At 41.8% G+C, this 20,170-nt stretch overlaps 1 pseudogene; it reads left to right on the forward strand.

The window, feature by feature from the left end:
• The first annotated feature begins 1,350 nt into the window (after positions 1–1,350).
• The window catches only part of LOC124010964, a 30,819-nt pseudogene continuing 11,999 nt past the window's right edge, over positions 1,351–20,170 (forward strand).

Raw genomic sequence — 20,170 nt, forward strand, 5'->3', positions numbered from 1 at the left:
ATGACTCCTGGAACAGGGAATCATATCAGGTTCACTCTGTTCACTCTATGCACATTTCTAGCTCCAAAACAACCTCCTGAGTTGCCAAACACGTCGTTCAGCCTCCCAACCGTCGAGTCCTATAGCGTCTCCTCTGTTAGAGGCAGTACTGTGTAAGAGCCTGGACAGTTATGTCCTGTCTGGTTGCAGAGCAGCTGCACTTTAAAAGCCAAGTAGCATAACCAGGTTTGTGGAAACCAGACATCTTGTTTGTCCCTTAACATTTCACCCGCACCAAACCTTCAGGGGCGTAGACTCAGAAGGGCACACACAGACCCGGGCATGTCAAGGAATGAGATGAGACAGATTGATAGAATAAGTGGGTGGCGGGGCTGGTGTAGAAGCACCGGCAGTGAGTTCGCAACGTTTGACGGGCCTGAGGGGAGGCTCTGCTGTGCTGACAGTCTGGAGGAATAGTGCAGTCTGCTGTGGGAGGTAGGAAAGGGAGTAGTCCAGTACGTTAACCTATGAATTGGGAATAAAACTTGCCTTTGAGTATACTTACCTGTCCTGGTCGTCTGTGTGGGGCTGTGTGCTGGAACACTTTAAATAATGTGTTGTGTGGAGTTAGGGGTTCACTATAAACTGTGACAGGCACAAACACTTTTTTTTGCCAAAGCCCTCCTTATCTGTAAAGATATGACACACGCACTCTGAAGTTCCTCTCTCGGGTGCAGAGAAATCTGTGAAGTGGTGCCGTGGCTTGTGGCCAGTTCCTCTACACTACTGTGTGTGTGTATTCCTGACTGCATATTGCGACAAGACTGACCAATTTGAATTTAGGCTGTAGATTAATAAATTCTTCAGTCTTATACAGACTCAGGACTCCTTACTTCTCATCAATTACTTTAGGTGAGGTGAAGTGATGGACGAACATAAATTTAGTTCACAATCTAAAACGGAGTATTTGGCATTTTATCGGCAAATAATATTTAGCCTAATATGGCTGAGCATATGGCCCACTCTAAAACGAAAAAGTGTAAAAGCACGATTGTGATCATGGCTTTGACAACATCAGATGTGTTTCATTGAGCTCTGGGGGTGGGGGAGTAACTAACTACAAGCAGCCAGATCTTCAATCGAAAGCTGGTTGTTGCGTCCTTATTCTCTCCCTATTGGTCTCGCCACTGGATTTATTGCGCGGTAGACGGACAACCCATTTTTTTCCATAAAACCTTGCGTTTCAACGCAGCACAGTTCACGTCTATTCTCATCTCTCAAGTCAAACCGTGGTGTGAAACAGAGGATACCTACTAGACTTGGGGTGGATGCCAACAACTGAGAGAAGATTGTTTTTGGTTTAGTCATCGGGCGACAGCAGGAAAGGTGCACGCGTTCAGATGCTCAGCTGACCCTGGCTTTTTTCCCCCTTGGCGATAGCGGGAGATGCTGCTGGAGTTGCTTTGGCGCCATTCCGCTCTCTCTGTCTCTCTGGCTTCAATCTCTCCATGTTGGGACAATACATTTAGCGAATGGAGATGTGAAGAGGCTTAAAGTATGGCATGCAAAGATGGTTTCTGCCAAGAAGGAGATGGTAACTGCGATGTACCCCAGTTACATTTCGAATCTCTTCTACTTTTTCTGCTTGATTGCTTGGTGAGTTCCGAGGATACATGATCTGGGGGGAATCATTTTTCCTGTCAGATTGGCGCTGCGCTGGTGCCACTGCCCATGGTCCTGAAGACTCTAGATGCTGAAATCTGAAAGTGCTGTAATTGTGATAAAATCGACTCCCTAATGCTAATTTTGTCACGATTTCACGATAACAAATCATTTTGATTATTTGTGTCGTTTTTCAGTGTAAAGAGAATCTCTGGAACGATAAAAAAGGATGACAGAATATATCCCGAGAATTTCACACGCATTTTAGACAGACTCCTGGACGGGTATGACAACAGACTGCGACCTGGATTTGGGGGTAGGTACATACCTGAAACGGTGACAGTTTTCGGCTGTCCAATTAGTTTGTGTGCTACAGTGGCTCAAAGAGATGAGCGACTATGATTTCCACTATTGTACCAATGCCTCAGAGCCTGGTTCCTCTCTAGGGTTCTTCCTAGGTTCCTGCCTTTCTAGTGAGTTTTTCCAAGCCACCAAGCTTTTGCATTGCTTGCTGTTTGGGGTTTTAGGCTGGGTTTCTGTATTGCACTTTGTGACATCTGCTGATGTAAAAAGGGGTTTCTAAATCCATTTTTATTGATTTGAGTTGTTTAAATAGGCTATGCGGTTGACAGATCAAAATCACATTGTATTTTTCAACCAGAGGGCATGAGCTTTTCCGTAGCCTACTGTTACAAATGAAACATCTTCCTCCACTGAGCCACGACTACTGCCTCCCACAGACATTCCTTGTTTCAAAAGCTAGTCGTTCATGACCTGAATTAACACTTTCTTATAATCACTGCTTTGATTCTTGTGTGCGACTGAAAACGGTAGGCTACCTTCAAATGTTTAAGTGAGTTTAGATATGTCTTCTAATCGCCGTGGGGAAAGCCGCTTATTGCACTATTTAAATAGAACGAGTGCAGTGTCGTTTTCTTGTGTCAAATTCTCCACGAGCTCCAAGTACCAGACACACACGTGTTTAAAGACTGTATGCTTGAATGTTAATTAATAACGAAAAAGTAACCTATTTTCCGTTCATTGTAGACTTGACGGTGCGTTTGAAAATAGCCTACTTTAGGATACGTCCTTCAACTCCACCCTCAAAAAGATTCTACCTTCGTGCGCGTAAACTTCAAAACTCACCAAGTGTGCATAGGTTAGATACGGATACTCCCAGAAATGTACGATTTAAACCTATTTATCTCAGCTTCACTCCATTATATAAAAGTTTATAACCTGATGCGGGTTATTAGGTACGTTGCATGCTATTGCATATACTGTAGGGTTTTGGCACACATCTCCACAGCACTATCAACCCAACCTTTTGCCAATGTTATGCTGTTACTGAGGTCTTATGTTTGACATATTATTCCATGACAAGCCTACATGTGAATAACACAAGTTCTACATAAAATCAATTGAGGATTGATTCATAAAGAGTAGCCTAATAAACCAGAACTAGAGTGCCTGTAGAAAGTATTAAAGACCCCTTGGATTTCTTCACATTATATTGTTACAAAGTGGGACTAAAATGGATTTGTCATTTTATGTCAACGATCTTCACAAAATACTCTGTAATATCAAAGTGCAAGAACAATTGTAGCGTTTGTGAAGGATTCATGAAAAATAAAACACTAACATACCTTGACATGATGGAGTATTTTGTGTAAATAAAATGAAATCTATTTTAATCCCACTTTGTAATGCAACGAAATGTGAAAAAAGTTCAAAGCACTGTACGATCACTTCAAATCAATCAATTAATCACATTCATTTTATAAAGCCCTTTTTAAATCGGCAGTTGTCACAAATTGCATTTCAGATACCCAGCCTAAAACCCCAAAAAGCAACCAATGCAGATGCAGAAGCACAGTGGCTTGGGGCTATGCTGTGATAAACTTAGGATATTCTAGATATTGTGAAACTGACAGAATTTTTCTCTCAATAGGTCCGGTGACAGAGGTGAAAACAGACATTTATGTGACAAGTTTCGGGCCTGTCTCTGATGTTGAAATGGTATGTACCGAATCAACAACTTGATACAGATGAATAGCCTAAAAAAAAAAGTTTGATTCGTGTAGACAATACACTTAACGTTTCATAGAAGAAGACTTAGACAATATTAACTGTTTAGATTTTGGTTTCTGCTTCCTCAGGAGTATACCATGGACGTGTTCTTCAGACAGACATGGGTCGACAGGAGGCTGAGGTATGAGGGTCCTATTGAGATCCTCCGACTCAACAACATGATGGTCGCCAATGTGTGGACTCCTGACACCTTCTTCAGGAATGGCAAGAAGTCCGTGGCACACAACATGACTGCCCCCAACAGGTTGTTCCGCATCATGAAGAACGGCACGATTCTTTATACCATGAGGTACTACATATACCAAAATGCTTTACACCATGATGCATACATTACCCAGCATGCCAGTGTTTCACCATGCTAACATCCTGTCCAAACAATCAGCGTTGGGTGTGTGAGCGTTGCAAAATAAATGTACACATACATCCAAACTGATCGCGGGCATCTGCGAAGCCAGGTGCTAAAATATATTATATTTTAGATGCTTGATGCACTGCAAGTCCTGACTCTCCCATCTACTCATTGGTTTTTAGACACCTACTAACCCACCTGGGTGAGTGAGAGTTTAAGCCACAATCCAGTCCAGTTGGTGGTGGAAATGCACCTTAAAGTTGGTTGCCAAACGCTGTATAAAATCCACAGAAGAAGGAGAAGCAGAAGAAGGAGGGGGATCAGAAGGAGAATGAACAAGGATAAATTAATCAAAGAAAAACTGAAAACTAAGTTTCCCCTTTTATCTGTGGATAAAGGTCAGAGTAGAGAACATACAATTTTGTGTGACTCAAAATTCTAGAAAGATCCAGCAAAAAAAGGAACATATGTGACCCACCGCCTCTATTCAGTCTTATGTAGAATTTTTTTTAAATTGTGTTTTTTACATTGGATAAGAGTAGAGATGCAGAGCTACAAAATGCTATATCATACACTGATGTTGAGGAATAATGGGAAAGTAATTCTGCTTTGAAAGTTGATCCGTTTGTAACCCCACTTTTGAGAAAATGGCCCTAGAATGTTTTGGTACACCCACTGAAGAGCTGCTCTTTGTCTACAACTATTCAACATTGTTCACACCCCCTTAAGCCTTAGCCCCACCCATCTCTTTACAATTAGGAAAAACACCAGGTAAACAAACACTTTATCTAGTCTTTGGCTTATATCCTAATCCGACTTTGAAAGCATCTAGATAAACCTATTGTACACATATTTTATCATTATTTGATGATGCTTACCCAGACATTGATAAGTCATGTGAAAGAAATGCTATAACCACCCCCCAGCCACATCTCGCTAAGTGGATGGGTCACTATTGTCCAGACATGTACACATGTTCATGAAATAATCCCCCCAGACACACCTGGCTAACTTAACTTCTTGCGTCGAGCCAACCCGGATCCGGGATCATGACTACAGCCTCAAGCCCATTACCATAACGCAACGTTAACTATTCATGAAAATCGCAAATGAAATGAAATCAATATGCTAGCTCTCATGCTTAGCCTTTTGTTAACAACACTGTCATCTCAGATTTTCAAAAATATGCTTCTCTACCATAGCAAAACTAGCATTTAGCATTTAGCGTTAGCATTTAGCATTAGCATTTAGCGTTAGCATCACCAGGCAACATTTTCACAAAAACCAGCAAAAACATTCAATAAATCATTTACCTTTGAAGAACTTCGGATGTTTTCAATGAGGAGACTCTCAGTTAGATAGCAAATGTTCAGTTTTCCAGAAAGATTATTTGTGCAGGAGAAAATCGGTCCGTTTCCTGCGTCATGTTTGGCTACAAAAAAAAAATGGAAATTCCCCAAAATAATATAGTTGGCTCACAGTTGGTTTTGGTATTTTAACCTGCGTGTCATGAACGCATCTGGTGGGGATAGACAAAATCAACATGCGCATGATGGAGCTGGTTTAGTCAGCATGTGCTACTCAGCCTACCTACAGTATCCATCCTAAAGGTAGTTCTCCACTTTATGGATATGATACATGTTTGTCTTCTGTTTGGAGGGGTCCCTACTCTCTCCAACTCCCATTAGTTTCAATATGTTTAGATGTATGTATCCCCATAGGTTGACTATCAGTGCAGAGTGTCCCATGAAGCTTGTGGACTTCCCCATGGATGGACATGCATGCCCTCTCAAGTTTGGAAGCTGTAAGTATGATATGATATACTTTAAGTCTATTGTAATAGAAGTGACTTGAGAAGTGACTTTTAAAAAAAGCGGTTCTTCATTCTTCTCATGAGACTAATAAATGGTGGGCCATGCATTCTTCGGAACACTATGCATTGAAATACACCCCAATGCAAATCAGACTATACCGTTTCTTAGCAGATATTAAACCTGACACGGTGTATGTGTTTACATGCTCTACCAGTTCTTTGTCCTGTTTGATTTAGTTTGCAATGTTTATAAAAATGATTTAGTTTGCAATGTTTATAAAAATGTATATTTGAATACACAGATCACACCAATTTACCAGCCGGCTTCTTTTCCCCTGCTTTTTGTTGTATCTGAAAGGGGTAGGGATTTTAAAAAACATGACAAATTTAAACCCACCTATACACATTTCACACAATGTTTTTCCGCCAACTTCAACAACTTTTTGCAGACTTTTCTTTTTATGTTTCTTATCACCTCCATAATGTTAAATGCAAACCGCCCCCATGGTTTAACAACACCCCCAAATCCACCAGCTACCCAGTGATATGTTTAAAAGGGGTATACCAGCAAATAAAGTGTTAAATAAGGATCTGGTCCTATTAGGTGGTCCTATTAACACTGCCTTGTATTTGTTACAGATAATATACCACATCTTCTGTCTGAAATGTGTAGATGTACTCAATACATCCCAGTTTGTCAACAACAACAAAATTACTAGTTTTGTTTTGAGAAAAATACTACCATTACCGTTACCCTATGCAGTGTCAAGCTTGTGGTATTCTTCCCGTTTTGTCATATTTTGGAATTTCATACATATTCCTCAAGTAAGAAGTCATTTTCTTTTTTCTGACAATGACGCTAATAATACATGACATTCATTTTGTACCAAGAACAGAACAAAGAAACCCAAATTCAGCACTATTGTTCATAATGAGTGTAACGGTCAGCAAAACAGTGACTTATCTCCAAATGGAAGAAGTTTTCAAATGAGGGTTCTGTCTTATCAGAAAACAGTAGCGATTTAAAGATAGCATCTACTGAGGGAAAAGCAAAAGAAAGGATCGGAGGATGGTTTCCCATGCACTTCCCAACCCTCCCCCAATCTATTATCAGCAATTGTGACATTTGCAGAGGCAGAGGACAAAATAGATTCCTCAGTTATCATTCAGTTACGTTATTCTTGGTTTAACATAGTACCCCCCCCCCCCCCACCTTCCCCAAATCCCATCCTCCCATCCTGGCCCAGAGTCAGGGAAGCAGACGCTGCATCCGATGGGGCCTGTAGCTCGGGAAAGGTCAGAATCACTCTTCCCGCCCCAGGTTAGCTCAGACCTATTCTGGATCTCTCCAGAGCTAGTGTGAGTCGGCGCCCCCGGCAGCAGTCCACTCCACGACGCCCCAGCCGGCCCATTTTCCCTGCGCAGTTGGTGTCATGCCGACTTTGAGTCCCCTGTGGGAAGCGACAAACGGGAACAACAGACCCCGACATGAACCCAAGCATGTGTTGTTGTTTTTTCTTTCAGCCCTCTTGTATGAACCCTCATGTCACATTTCAACGTTTTTGCACCGTTTTCTGCAACGTTGGATATGCAAAAACTTTTCCATGCAACAAAGAGCTTCTGAGACCTGGCAGTTTGTTTGAACGCAGACTCATTGAGCACACATAAGTCTACCTTTTGAGCACACAGTAGACACCCACACCCTTTATTACCATGCTACTGTACCACTCATTTTCAATCAAATTACGAGGAAAAGGTCTCTCAAAATCCAGAGTGCGCTATTTCAGGTCATCTTCAACGTCTGTATGTATTAAGCCAGTGAGGGATGTACAGATAAAGTGGGGGAACCATGCGTAACTGGACTGCACACCATCACATCACACATCATTGTGTCGTACAAATGCATTGTGATCAGCTGACTAGATGAGGGAGATAGAAACGTTTCTCGTGTTCACAAAGCTTAGCGTTAAGGAGAGGATATCACTTGCACACAGTAGTCATACTCTCATATGACTACCATTTTAACATTTCCACTTAATGACTCTCTCTCACAATAAAGGCCCTATTCTCTCTCTCTCTCTCTCTCTCTCTCTCTCTCTCTCTCTCTCTCTCTCTCTCTCTCTCTCTCTCTCTCTCTCTCTCTCTCTCTCTCTCTCTCTCTCTCTCTCTCTCTCTCTCTCTCTCTCTCTCTCTCTCTCTCTCTCTCTCTCTCTCTCTCTCTCTCTCTCTCTCTCTCTCTCGTACATGTTTTTTCGTTACAGCTACAATTTTGAATTTGTATTAACCCCCCACTTGAGGGTTCAATATATATATATATATTTTCCTTCTCTCCCCCCAGATGCATACCCTAAAACAGAGATGATTTATACCTGGACCAAAGGACCACAGTATTCAGTGGAGGTTCCCCCAGAATCATCCAGCCTAGTGCAGTATGATCTCATTGGCCACACTGTCAGCAGTGAGGAGGTCAAGTCAATCACAGGTATGGTAGGCCATTGGTAAGATACAGTAGATATCCCAAACTCGGATGATAGTGACGCCATTCTTTGTTAATAAACATTGGAATTTATTTTTCAGTTCTTAATTCAGTTTGGAATGTTTTCTGTAGCTTTGTCCAAAATAACTTGTCTAGTTATATTTTATCATGATTTACTTTTACGCTACTGTCTCCAAAGGCACTCTCTATGGTGTCAGTAAAAATGCATGATTTTGTTTGACGCTGTATCCCTCCGAGAACAGTGAAGACACAATACAAACTAGCAGGAGTCCATCATTTTCTGTGCTTGTGCTCACTGTCTCACGTCAGTCGGTTTGTTTTATGGAACAAATCAACCGTCACATCTATGGCTATCCTCCAGGTGAATACGTGGTGATGACAGTGCACTTCCACTTGAAGCGGAAAATGGGCTACTTCATGATTCAGACGTATATCCCCTGCATCATGACAGTAATCCTCTCCCAAGTGTCCTTCTGGATAAATAAAGAATCGGTCCCGGCTCGAACAGTCTTCGGTACGTATTGCACACAAATCCCGCCATTCTGTAAAATACTTATTCTGAGAGGCAGAGAATATGCGAAAGTGTGAAAGTGTGTGAAGAGTGATGTGCCTCGTCTGTGTGTCTTTGTCTCCATTTTCATTTTGTGACTACATGCTGCTGAGCAATGGACCTGGCTGTCTTTAGCCTCTTATATAACAATTAAAGGCTATGATTTATTAAATGTGTGTTATACTTCCATTGTTGTTATCCATCAAGTGGCAGTTGCATTTGCCAAAACCAGCCCATTTGTATATAAAAAGAAATGGCAGGGCCCCACTGTGGGTGGAGTCAAATATTAAAGGAGTGCACCTTTTTAAACCCGGAACTATACACTCCAGCAAAGTGGTTCCCAAACGGTGGGGCCCCGGGGGTGCACCCCACAGTTTGGGAAACACTGTGCTAGGGTGTATAGTCCAGAGGAGACCAAGCAAACAGAGGATATTTACTTAACATCAGGTCAGGTAGCCTTAAAGGTACTCTAATTCCATGCAAGGTGCACAAGGTTCCCGGCTTAAAGGTGCACTCCTCAATCTCTGACTCCACCCACACTTCTGTTTGTTAACAAATGGGCTTCCATCTTACCCTTGAAGGTTGTCATAGAATGCACAAGGTGCAATTTTCAAATTGGGTAGTCCATCATCAGTTTTCTTCTTGTCATGTCAGTCATTGCATACCTTAAAGAGTTATTTATAACCTCTCAGAAATGTCCTGTTCAACCAGCCCATGCCAGGTAACGTTTTTTTTTAGCCAGGTTTTTTAGCCCATAGATTTTGAATGAATACACATTAGACATGGCAAAATGTACAGAACTGCAAGAAAATGAGCTTTAAACCTGTAAAATGTTCTCTCCGCCAATAATAGGGGTGTGAAAAGTTTGTCATGAACAGTGCTTGTGCCCATAGAAATGTGTGGTGCGTGCTCACCCGTAACGGGGGTGGAGATGTTCCCCAATGCTGTAAAGGGGGCCTGAGTGAAAAGGTTGGAGAACCTCTGCTCTAGAACTTCTCAATCGCACAGCAAATTTCCATTACTTTCATTAACCTGGGTTTTACAAGTACTCCATGTCAATCAGCCTGTCTTATGTGTTACCCCTGAGCTAGGGAAATCACATACTGTATTACAGCGTTCAATATATAGATTTGGGTTCAATTCAGAAGACACATTTCGGTTGAATGCAGGGTTCTGAATACTTTCCGAAGGCACTGTGTGTGTGTGTGTGTGTGTGTGTGTGTGTGTGTGTGTGTGTGTGTGTGTGTGTGTGTGTGTGTGTGTGTGTGTGTGTGTGTGTGTGTGTGTGTGTGTGTGTGTGTGTGTGTGTGTGTGTGTGTGTGTGTGTGTGTGTGTGTGTGTGTGTGTGTGTGTGTGTGTCCAAGAGGCAGAACCAGTTTAACATTATTCCAGTCCCAGATCTGTTTGTGCTGTCTTGCAAACCCCTTTGGCCTTCATCATGCCAAACATTGATTGGACAAACACATCTGAGACGAGGTTAGTTTTAGGCTGCAGTTGAAGTCGGAAGTTTACATCCACTTAGGTTGGAGTCATTTAAACTCGTTTTTTAACCACTCCACAAATATCTTGTTAACAAACTATAGTTTTGGCAAGTCGGTTAGGACATCTACTTTGTGCATGACACAAGTAATTTTTCCAACAATTGTTTACAGACAGATTATTTCACTTATAATTCACAGCATCACAATTCCAGTGGCTCAGAAGTTTACATACACTACGTTGACTGTGCCTTTAAACAGCTTGGAAAATTCCAGAAAATGATGTCATGGCTTTGGAAGTTTCTGATGGGTTAATTGACATCATTTGGGTTAATTGACATCATCTGGGTTTATTGACATCATTTGAGTCAATTGGAGTTGTACCTGTGGATGTATTTCAAGACCTCAGAAAAAACATTGTAGATCTCCACAAGTCTGAATCATCCTTGGGAGCAATTTCCAAACGCCTGAAGGTACCACGTTCATCTGTACAAACAATAGTACGCAAGTATAAACACCATGGGACCACGCAGCCGTCATACCGCTCTGGAAGGAGACTCATTCTGTCTCCTAGAGATGAATGTACTTTAGTGCGAAAAGTGCAAATCAATCACAGAACAACAGCAAAGGACCTTGTGAAGATGCTGGAGGAAACAGGTACAAAAGTATTTATATCCACAGTAAAACGAGTCCTATATCGACATCAGCATGGAAGAAGCCACTGCTCCAAAACCGCCATTAAAAAGCCAGACTACAGTTTGCAACTGCACATGGGGACAAAGATCGTACTTTTTTAGAAATGTCCTCTGGTCTGATGAAACTAAAAAAATAACTGTTTGCCAATAAAGACCATCGTTATGTTTGGAGGAAAAAGGGAGAGGCTTGCAAGCCGAAGAACACCATCCCAACCGTGAAGCATGGGGCTGGCAGCATCATGTTGTGAGGGTGCTTTAAAAAAAAAAATATTTTTAAAAATACAAGGAAGGTGTAACATTAAACTATTAAAACATGAAGGACAAACAATATAGCATCAAGACACTATCAAACGTGTCAGTCCTTCCGCAACAGAGCCATCCTTCTGTGTGAGGGTGCTTGTGCATGATAGTGATATAAAATATGTCATAGTTTCCTTTTTCATGATCACAACCTTGTGAAAGATCCCCCCACAGTTCCCTAATAGCTGTCCCTCAACCATTCGTGACCCCTCCCACAGTCCCCCCCGGAAGAAATAAAAAATACAATTAATTCCATTCCCCACCCCCAAGAACCCCCCACTGCACCAACAACCAAAAGATTGAACTAAAGAGAAAAAAGGAAATGACAGAACAGCAAACAACAATGCAGTTTTTTTTTAAAATAAAATAATAAATTTACAACAAGGGACATCGAGGACAACTGAAATCATAACAGCAATGCCAACTGTATGTGTTTGTGTTCATGTCTGGCACTATTACCATGTGTGTGTGTGTGTGTGTGTGTTCTTGTATGTGTTTATTTGAATGAGAGTGTGTGTATATGCATGTGTACAAACACCTGCACGGCATCAGCCTCAGGCAAACCGGCATGAGTTGTAAAAATACTGCCACTTAGTGTCATTCAAATGCACTTTTATTATGTTTTATTTAGACTTTTTTCCCTTTATCTTTTGACCATCATTCTCTCTCTCACACAGCAACTCCACTCCCACTTGTCTCCAATTCCACATACCAACCCTCAGCCCATCCCATCTACCGCTGCTGGCCACCCACTTCGTGTTTCTACGCAACACATATCGTTCAACTATGCTATGATGTTTAACGTACAATTTCAATCTATCTAATCGAATATAATCTACAGATTGCCTTGTTGAAGATAAATACTTTTACTTAGAGTATTAGTATATTGGTAATTGACTGACCAATCTCTCCAGATCCCGTGACAGTACTATTTCTGGGGTCAATTTTAGATCAATGCGATGCATTTTCAGCCATTCCTGAACCTGAGACCAGAAACAGGCTAACTGAGGGCAACACCAAATAAATGATCTATTGATTCTGTATCCTCACAACAAAATATGCAGAGCTTGGATGATTTTATGCCACAAATATTCAACATTTTGTTGGTGGCAAGAATTCTATATAATAATTTCAGCTGAAAAGCACGAAGTCTTGAATCTTGTGTTGTTTTATATATCAACTCATACACCCTGTACCATCGAATCGGTACAAATCTCTTCTCAACTATTTTGCTGTATGGCACAGTTGTCAATATCCTGGTCCTCAAATGAAACTGGTATACTTTCCTATTTATATTCCTGTGCCAGTTTTGATCCTTTATGTTGGGCAGATAGACCAGTTCCCTACCTCCTCCCGCTGCCACCCTCCTCCTCCTCCATTTTTGGGGCAATGCTGTAATCAATTGGTTATACTCTTGGATTGAGCAGACCTTCCCGTACAATTCTGATAACTCCATGATGGACATAACTCTACCATTACAATTTACAATATAATTTAAGAACAAAATACCCTTTTCAAACTTCTTTCCCATAAATACAAGTATTTTATCAACCAGCACATTTGAGTTCAGTCATAATATTTGTTCTATCTTTTCAGGGGAATGAAATTGAAATTATAGCCAGCTCTGCAATGCTTGCTTGAAAAAGACAGATACTTTTTTCAAAGTATCATTTTCAATTATTCGAAAATGAGACATGGCAATCTGCACAAAGACAAAAAGGCATTTTTCAACAATGGATGAGATTTTATTATTAATCTACTTGAGAACCATTTTATGGTTCAAATAAAACTTTTGAACGAGTGAAGCTTTTAGAGAGAGGTTTAGTGCTTATATATTTAATCATCTCAAACCACCCAATTCATATTCATTATATAGATAGGATCGTTTTATTTTGTCTGGTTTAGCGTCCCAGATAAAGCAAAATATTTTTTGCTCATGTGATTTGAAAAACGAATCATTAAGAGTAGGCAGCGCCATAAGTAAGTAAGTGAGTAAACTGAGATATGACTAAGGAGTTAATCAGAGCAATTTCTCCATAAATAGACAGGTATTTACCTCTCCAGGTTTGCAGGATCTTGTCTATTTTTACAAGTTTTCTATTGAAATTCATTGTGGAGAGCTTATTTATATATTTTGTGATATGAATACCGAGTATGTCTACATCACCATCATCATTCTGAGCTCTCAAGAGCAGGTTTTCATCAAAGATCTCTCTGTACTTCTCCGTTCATCTTTCCCTCGATCCTGACTAGTCTCCCAGTCCTTGCCGCTGAAAAACATCCCCACAACATGATGCTGCCACCACCATGCTTCACCTTAGGGATGGTGCCAGGTTTCCTCCAGACGTGACGCTTGGCATTCAGGCCAAAGTGTTCATTCAGTCTTGGTTTCATCAGGCCAGAGAATCTTGTTCCTCATGGTCTGAGGACATTAGGTGCCTCCAAGCGGGCTGTCATGTGCCTTTTAATGAGGAGTGGCTTCTGTCTGGCCACTTTACCATAAAGGCCTGATTTGTGGAGTGCTGCAGAGATGGTGTCCTCCTGGAAGGTTCTCCCATCTCCACAGAGGAACTCTGTAGCTCTGTCAGAGTGACCACTGGGTTCCTGGTCACCTCCTGACCAAGGCCCTTCTCCCCCACTTGCTCAGGTTGACCCGGCAGCCAGCCCTTGGAAGAGTCTTGGTGAATCCAAACTTCTTCCATTTAAGAATGATGGAGGTCACTGCGTTCTTGGGGACCTTCATTGTTGCAGACATTTTTTTGGTACCTTTCCCCAAGTCTTTGCCCCGACACAACCCTGTCTCAGAGCTCTACGGACAATTCCTTCAACCTCTTTGCTTGGTTTTTGCTCTGACATGCACTGTCAACTGTGGGAACTTATATGGACAGTTGTGGATTGGATTTACCATAGGTGGTCTCCAAGTTGTAGAAACATCTCAAGGATGATCAATGGAAGCAGAAAACACCTGAGCTCAATTTTGAGTCTAATAGCAAAGGGTCTGAATTCTCATGTAAATGAGATATGTTTTTTATTTCTAATAAATATGCAAACATTTCTAAAAACCTGCTGTTTTCACATCGTCATTATTGTCTATTGTGTGTAGATTGATCAGGATTTATTACTTTATCCGTTTCAGAATAAGGCTGCAACATAACAAAACTATTTTCTACATTGATGAATAATAGTGAGATCATCCGTTCACCTACTCTGCATCTCACAAAGACACGTTGGTTGGAACCAAAAATCTCAAATTTGGACTTATCAGACCAAAAGGACAGATATCCACCGGTCTAATGTCCATTGCTCGTGTTTCTGGGTCCAAGCAAGTCTATTGTTATTATTGGTGTCCTTTAGTAGTGGTTTCTTTGCAGCAATTCAGCCATGAAGGACTGATTCACAGTCTTCTCTGAACAGTTGATGTTGAGATGATTCTGTTACTTGAACTCTGTGAAGCATTTATTTGGGCTGGTAATTCTTATGAACTTATCCTCTGCAGCAGTAGTAACTCTGGGTCTTCCTTTACTGTGGCGGTCCTCGTGAGCCAGTTTCATCATAGCGCTTGATGGTTTTTGCGACTGCACTTGATACTTTCAAAGTTCTTAAAAATTTCGGATTGACTGACCTTCATGTCTTAAAGTAATGATGGACTGTCATTTCTCTTTGCTTGTTTGAGCTGTTGTTGCCATAATATGGACTGGTCTTTTACCAAATAGGGCTATCTACTGTATACCACCCCTACCTTGACACAACACAACTGATTTGCTCAAACGCATTAAGAAGGACAGAAAGTCCACAAATTAACTTTAAAAAAGGCACACCTGTTCATTGAAATGCATTCCAGGTGACTACCACATGAAGCTGGTTGAGAGAATGGCAAGCGTGTGTAAAGCTGTCATCAAGGCAAAGGGTGGATACAAAATATTTTGATTTGTTTAAAACTGTATTTCTTGCTACATGATTCCATATGTGTTATTTAATAGTTTTGATGTCTTCACTATTATTCTACAATGTAGAAAATAGTAAAAAATAAAGAAAAACCCTGGAATGAGTAGGTGTGTCAACTTTTGACTGGTACTGTATATATTATATATATGATGGTGTTTATAGACATTATGGACAGTATATGAATAGAAAAGGTGTGTACAGCAGTCGATATAGAGGATGAGCCTTGACTAGAGTACAGTGTATATACTATACATATGAAGTGGGTAAAACAGTATGTAAACATTATTAAAGTGACCAGTTTTCAATGACTATGTACAACAATCTCTAAGGTGCAGGGTTGAGTACCGGGTTGTAGCCAGCTAGTAACAGTAACTAAACTTCAGGACAGGTTACTGGGCGGAGGTCGTCTAGTGGTGACTCTTTAACAGTCTGATGGTCTGGAAATAGAAGCTGTTTATCAGTCTGATGGTCCGGAGATAGAAGCTGTTTATCAGTCTGATGGTCTGGAGATAGAAGCTGTTTATCAGTCTGATGGTCTGGAGATAGAAGCTGTTTATCAGTCTCTCGGCCACAGCTTTGATGCACCTGTATTGTCTTAGCCTTCTAGATGGTAGGGGTTGAACAGCCCTGTAGTTGCCACACCAGGTGGTGATGAAGCCCGAATGGAAGTTTTAGAGGCACTCCTTCTTCACCATACTCTCTGTGTGAATGGACTATTTCAGGTTGTTGGTGATGTCCACTGCGGCCCCGTTGTCATTGTGGATGAGGAGCGTGATCCCTCTGCTGTCTCCTGAAGTCCACGATCAGCTCTGTTTGGTTGACATTGAGGGAGAGGTTATTTTCCTGGCCCCACTTCGCCAGGGCCCTCTCCCCCTCCCTGTAGGCTGTGTCGTCGTAGTTGGTAATCAGACCTACTACTGTTGTGCCCTCTGCAAACTTGATGATTGAGTTAGAGACGTGCGTGGCACCCTTGTCGGGCCCCTGTGTTGAGGATCAGCAGGAAGTCCCGCCAGGAGGTCCAGGACCCAGTTGCAGAGCGCAGATTTCAGACCCAGCGTCCCTAGCTTAGAATTGAGCTTGGAGGGTACTATGGTGTTGAGGACTGAGCTCTAGTCGATGAAGAGCATTCCTTTTTTTCTTTTTTTTTCTTTCTTTAACTAGGCAAGTCAGCTAAGAACAAATTCTTATTTACAATGACGGCCTTCACCGGCCAAACCCTAACCGGCCAATTGTGTGCCGCCCTATGGGACTCCCAATCACGGCTGGTTGTGATTCAGCCTGGGATCGAACCAGGGTGTGTACTGACGCTTCTAGCACTGACATGCAGTGCCTTAGACAGCTGCGTCACTCGGGAGCCGAGGAGGGGGTACAGCATTCTTGCACGGGTATTCCTCTTGTCCTGATGGGATAGGGCAGTGTGCAGTGGAGATTGTGTCATCTGTGGATCTGTTGGGGCTGTATGCAACTTGTAGTGGGTCTAGGGTAAGGTGGAGATGATATGATATTAGCCTCTCAATGCACTTCATGCACTTCATGTTGACAGAAGTGAGTGTTACGGGGCGATAGTCATTCAGTTCAGTTACCTTCGCTTTCTTGGGTACAGGAACAATGGTGGACATCTTGAAGCAAGTGGGGACAACAGACTGGGATAAGGGGAGGTTGAATATGTCTGTCAACACTCCAGCCACCTGGTCTGCACATGCTCTGAGGACACAGCTAGGGATGTTAGCTAGCTAAGTTAGCCATGTTATCTCGCCCTCAGGATACGATTTTAGAGCACTAGTTAATGGTTAGCTAGTAACTTGGCTGCATGCTAACAGTAAATTCAGTGGCTATCCAGCGGCTAGCCACACTAGAAAAACTCCTCCATCAGCTTTCGGAATTGCCCTAGGGGCACCAAAACATAACATTTTAAGATCATTTTGAAGATTGTTCCACAAATAAGGTGCAAGAAAACTAAAAGCTGATTTACCTAACTGAGACCAAAGGAATTTCTAAAGTTAGCCATTCCTGAGACTGGGTGTGGTAACTCATATGTCTAAAGTTTACAGCGGGAGTTTTTGTAAAAGGGTTTTCTACATGAAACCATAGCAATGTAAACCTACACGACATCAAAAGAGGGCCAACCCTCTGTAACAGCACACCTGTAATCAAAGCACAGTGTCCTATGATAAACTGCATCTAACGACTTTAATGAAGTGGCAGCTACGTGTATATAGATAGGAACGTCTACTGAAGTATCTGTTTTCTGTTGTTTAGCGAGAGGCAGGATCCATTTCTATAGAAGAAGCCACTTTTTATACTCAGCTTCTTAACTAACCCATCGATATGGTTTTTAAAGACAGCTTTTCATCTATCCAGATGCCCAGATATTTGTAAGCAGGGACATGATCAGTATGGACACCATCCAAAGTAAATTATCAGACTTATTTTGATGCGCTCCAGAGAACAACATATACTTAGTTTTACCATCATTCAGTACTAATGTCAGGTCAATAAAGATTTTCTGTAATACACTGAAGGCAGAATGTAGTTCAGATAGAGAATAGTCAACGGTGGGGGCAATAGCATACACATACACATCAAGTGCAAGTGCAGGTTGCCTGATTTAACACTGTAGATAGAAATTGGGGCAGTTTTACTGACACAGAAGATGCCTCGACTAAATTGCACTTTTAAACTGGACTAACTGAAATGGCATTTCTCAGACATGGTTTAAAATAGTCTGACTTGCCCAAGTCTGGATTTCAAAGGTCTGCCTTCCAGAAGGGCGATTAGAATTCATCTAGATCCAAGTGAAAGCTTAAATGAAACCTGTCCAGAGGAATGAAAGGGGCAGAGAGCTGCAGCAAAAATGTATCAAGCATATAACCCTGGCGATTTTCTTTCTCATCTATCTTAAGCAAGGCATCTAGCACGTCACAGGTAGTAAATTGTTGAAATGAAAACAAACAAAAAAAGGCTGACAGAGGTGAAGAGTCGATTGACTGACCAGAGTCAATTTAAACCACCATTACACTCAAATAAAAAGCCTGCCGAGATAAAATCATGATTAAAATAATCACTTATCCCGTTCTTCTCAGTTATGATGCCAGAGTCAGACAGAACTTGCTTAGGCAGCGAAGAAGGCGAATTGGTTATGCTTCAGTGCATTTACTGTTTTCCAATGCGTTTTTGCCCTTTCCTGTGTTGATGAAAAGATAAATGAGCACCCACCTTTTGGCACTGTTTTGCATGCTACCCCACATGTGTGTATCTGCATCTTTTGCATCTATGAGCCTATTTGCTTTGCCTGCTGACTTTCTTCCAAAGACAAACACATGATCGCTGAGTCACTGGGTTCTACTCATATCCTAGCAGCTGTAGAAGCTAGTGCGTGTTATTTCACAGCCACACTGATTCACGCAACGCCCCAGTGCGTCCCCTCCCACCTCCTGTCTCAGCGGGGAGCTAATGAAACTGTCCAATATGTGACAGGAGGGTGTTGTGGGAACATAAATATTGTTGCATTGGCCAAACCCCCAGGCTGTGGGGCTGTTACAGTACTCTCTCTTGTGTGCATGTGTGTGTGTGTGTGTGTGCATGCGTGTGTAAGGAGGGAAAGAAAGGAATTGACTTGAGGGATGATTAAGAAGCTCCCCCTGGTGGCTCTATGTTATTGTCTAGTGAAATGTGTGGCATATACAGTTGACGTCGTAAGTTTACATACACCTTAGCTAAACACATTTAAACATTTAATCCCAGTAAATATTCCCTGTCTAGATAAGTTAAAATCACCACTTTATTTTAAGAATGTGAAATGTCAGAATAATAGTAGAGAGAATGATTTATTTCAGCTTTTATTTCTTTCATCACATTCTCAGTGGGTCAGAAGTTCATACACTCAATTAGTATTTGATAGAATTGCCTTTAAATTGTTTAACTTAGTCAACTGTTTTGGGTAGCCTTCCACAAGCTTCCCACAATAAGTTGGGTGACTTTTGGCCCATTCCTCCTGACAGAGCTGGTGTAACTGACTCAGGTTTGTAGGCCTCCTTGCTTGCACACGCATTTTCATTTCTGCCCATAAATGTTCTATGGGATTGAGGTCAGGGCTTTGTGATGGCCACTCCAGTACCATGATTTTGTTGTCCTGAAGCCATTTTGTCCCAACTTTGGAAGTATGCTTGGGGTCATTGTCCATTTGGAAGACCCATTTGCGACCAAGCTTTAACTTCCTGACTGATGTCTTCAGATTTTGCTTCAATATATCCCCATAATTTCCCTACCTCATGATGCAATCTATTTTGTGAAGTGCACCAGTCCCTCCTGCAGCAAAGCACCCCCTCAACATGATGCTGCCACCCCCGTGCTTCACAGTTGGGATGGTGTTCTTCAGATTGCAAGCCTCCCCCTTTTTCCTCCAAACGTAACAATGGTCGTTATGGCCAAACAGTTCTATTTTTGTTTCATCAGACCAGAGGACATTTCTCCAAAAAGTACGATCTTTGCAGTTGCAAACCGTAGTCTGGCTTTTTTGGGGCGGTTTTGGAGCAATGGCTTCTTTCTTGCTGAGCGGCCTTTCAGGTTATGTCGATATAGGACTCGTTTTACCGTTGCTATAGATATTTTTGTACCCGTTTCCTCCAGAATCTTCACAAGGTCCTTTGCTGTTGTTCTGGGATTGATCTGCACTTTTCGCAGTAAAGTACATTCACCTCTAGGAGACAGAATGCGTCTCCTTCCTGAGCGGTATGACGGCTGCGTGGTCCCATGGTGTTTATACCTTGCGTACTATTGTTTGTACAGATGAACGTGGTACCTTCAGGCAT

This window comes from Oncorhynchus gorbuscha, linkage group LG23 (assembly GCF_021184085.1).
Source record: "Oncorhynchus gorbuscha isolate QuinsamMale2020 ecotype Even-year linkage group LG23, OgorEven_v1.0, whole genome shotgun sequence".
Classification (NCBI taxonomy): domain Eukaryota; kingdom Metazoa; phylum Chordata; class Actinopteri; order Salmoniformes; family Salmonidae; genus Oncorhynchus; species Oncorhynchus gorbuscha.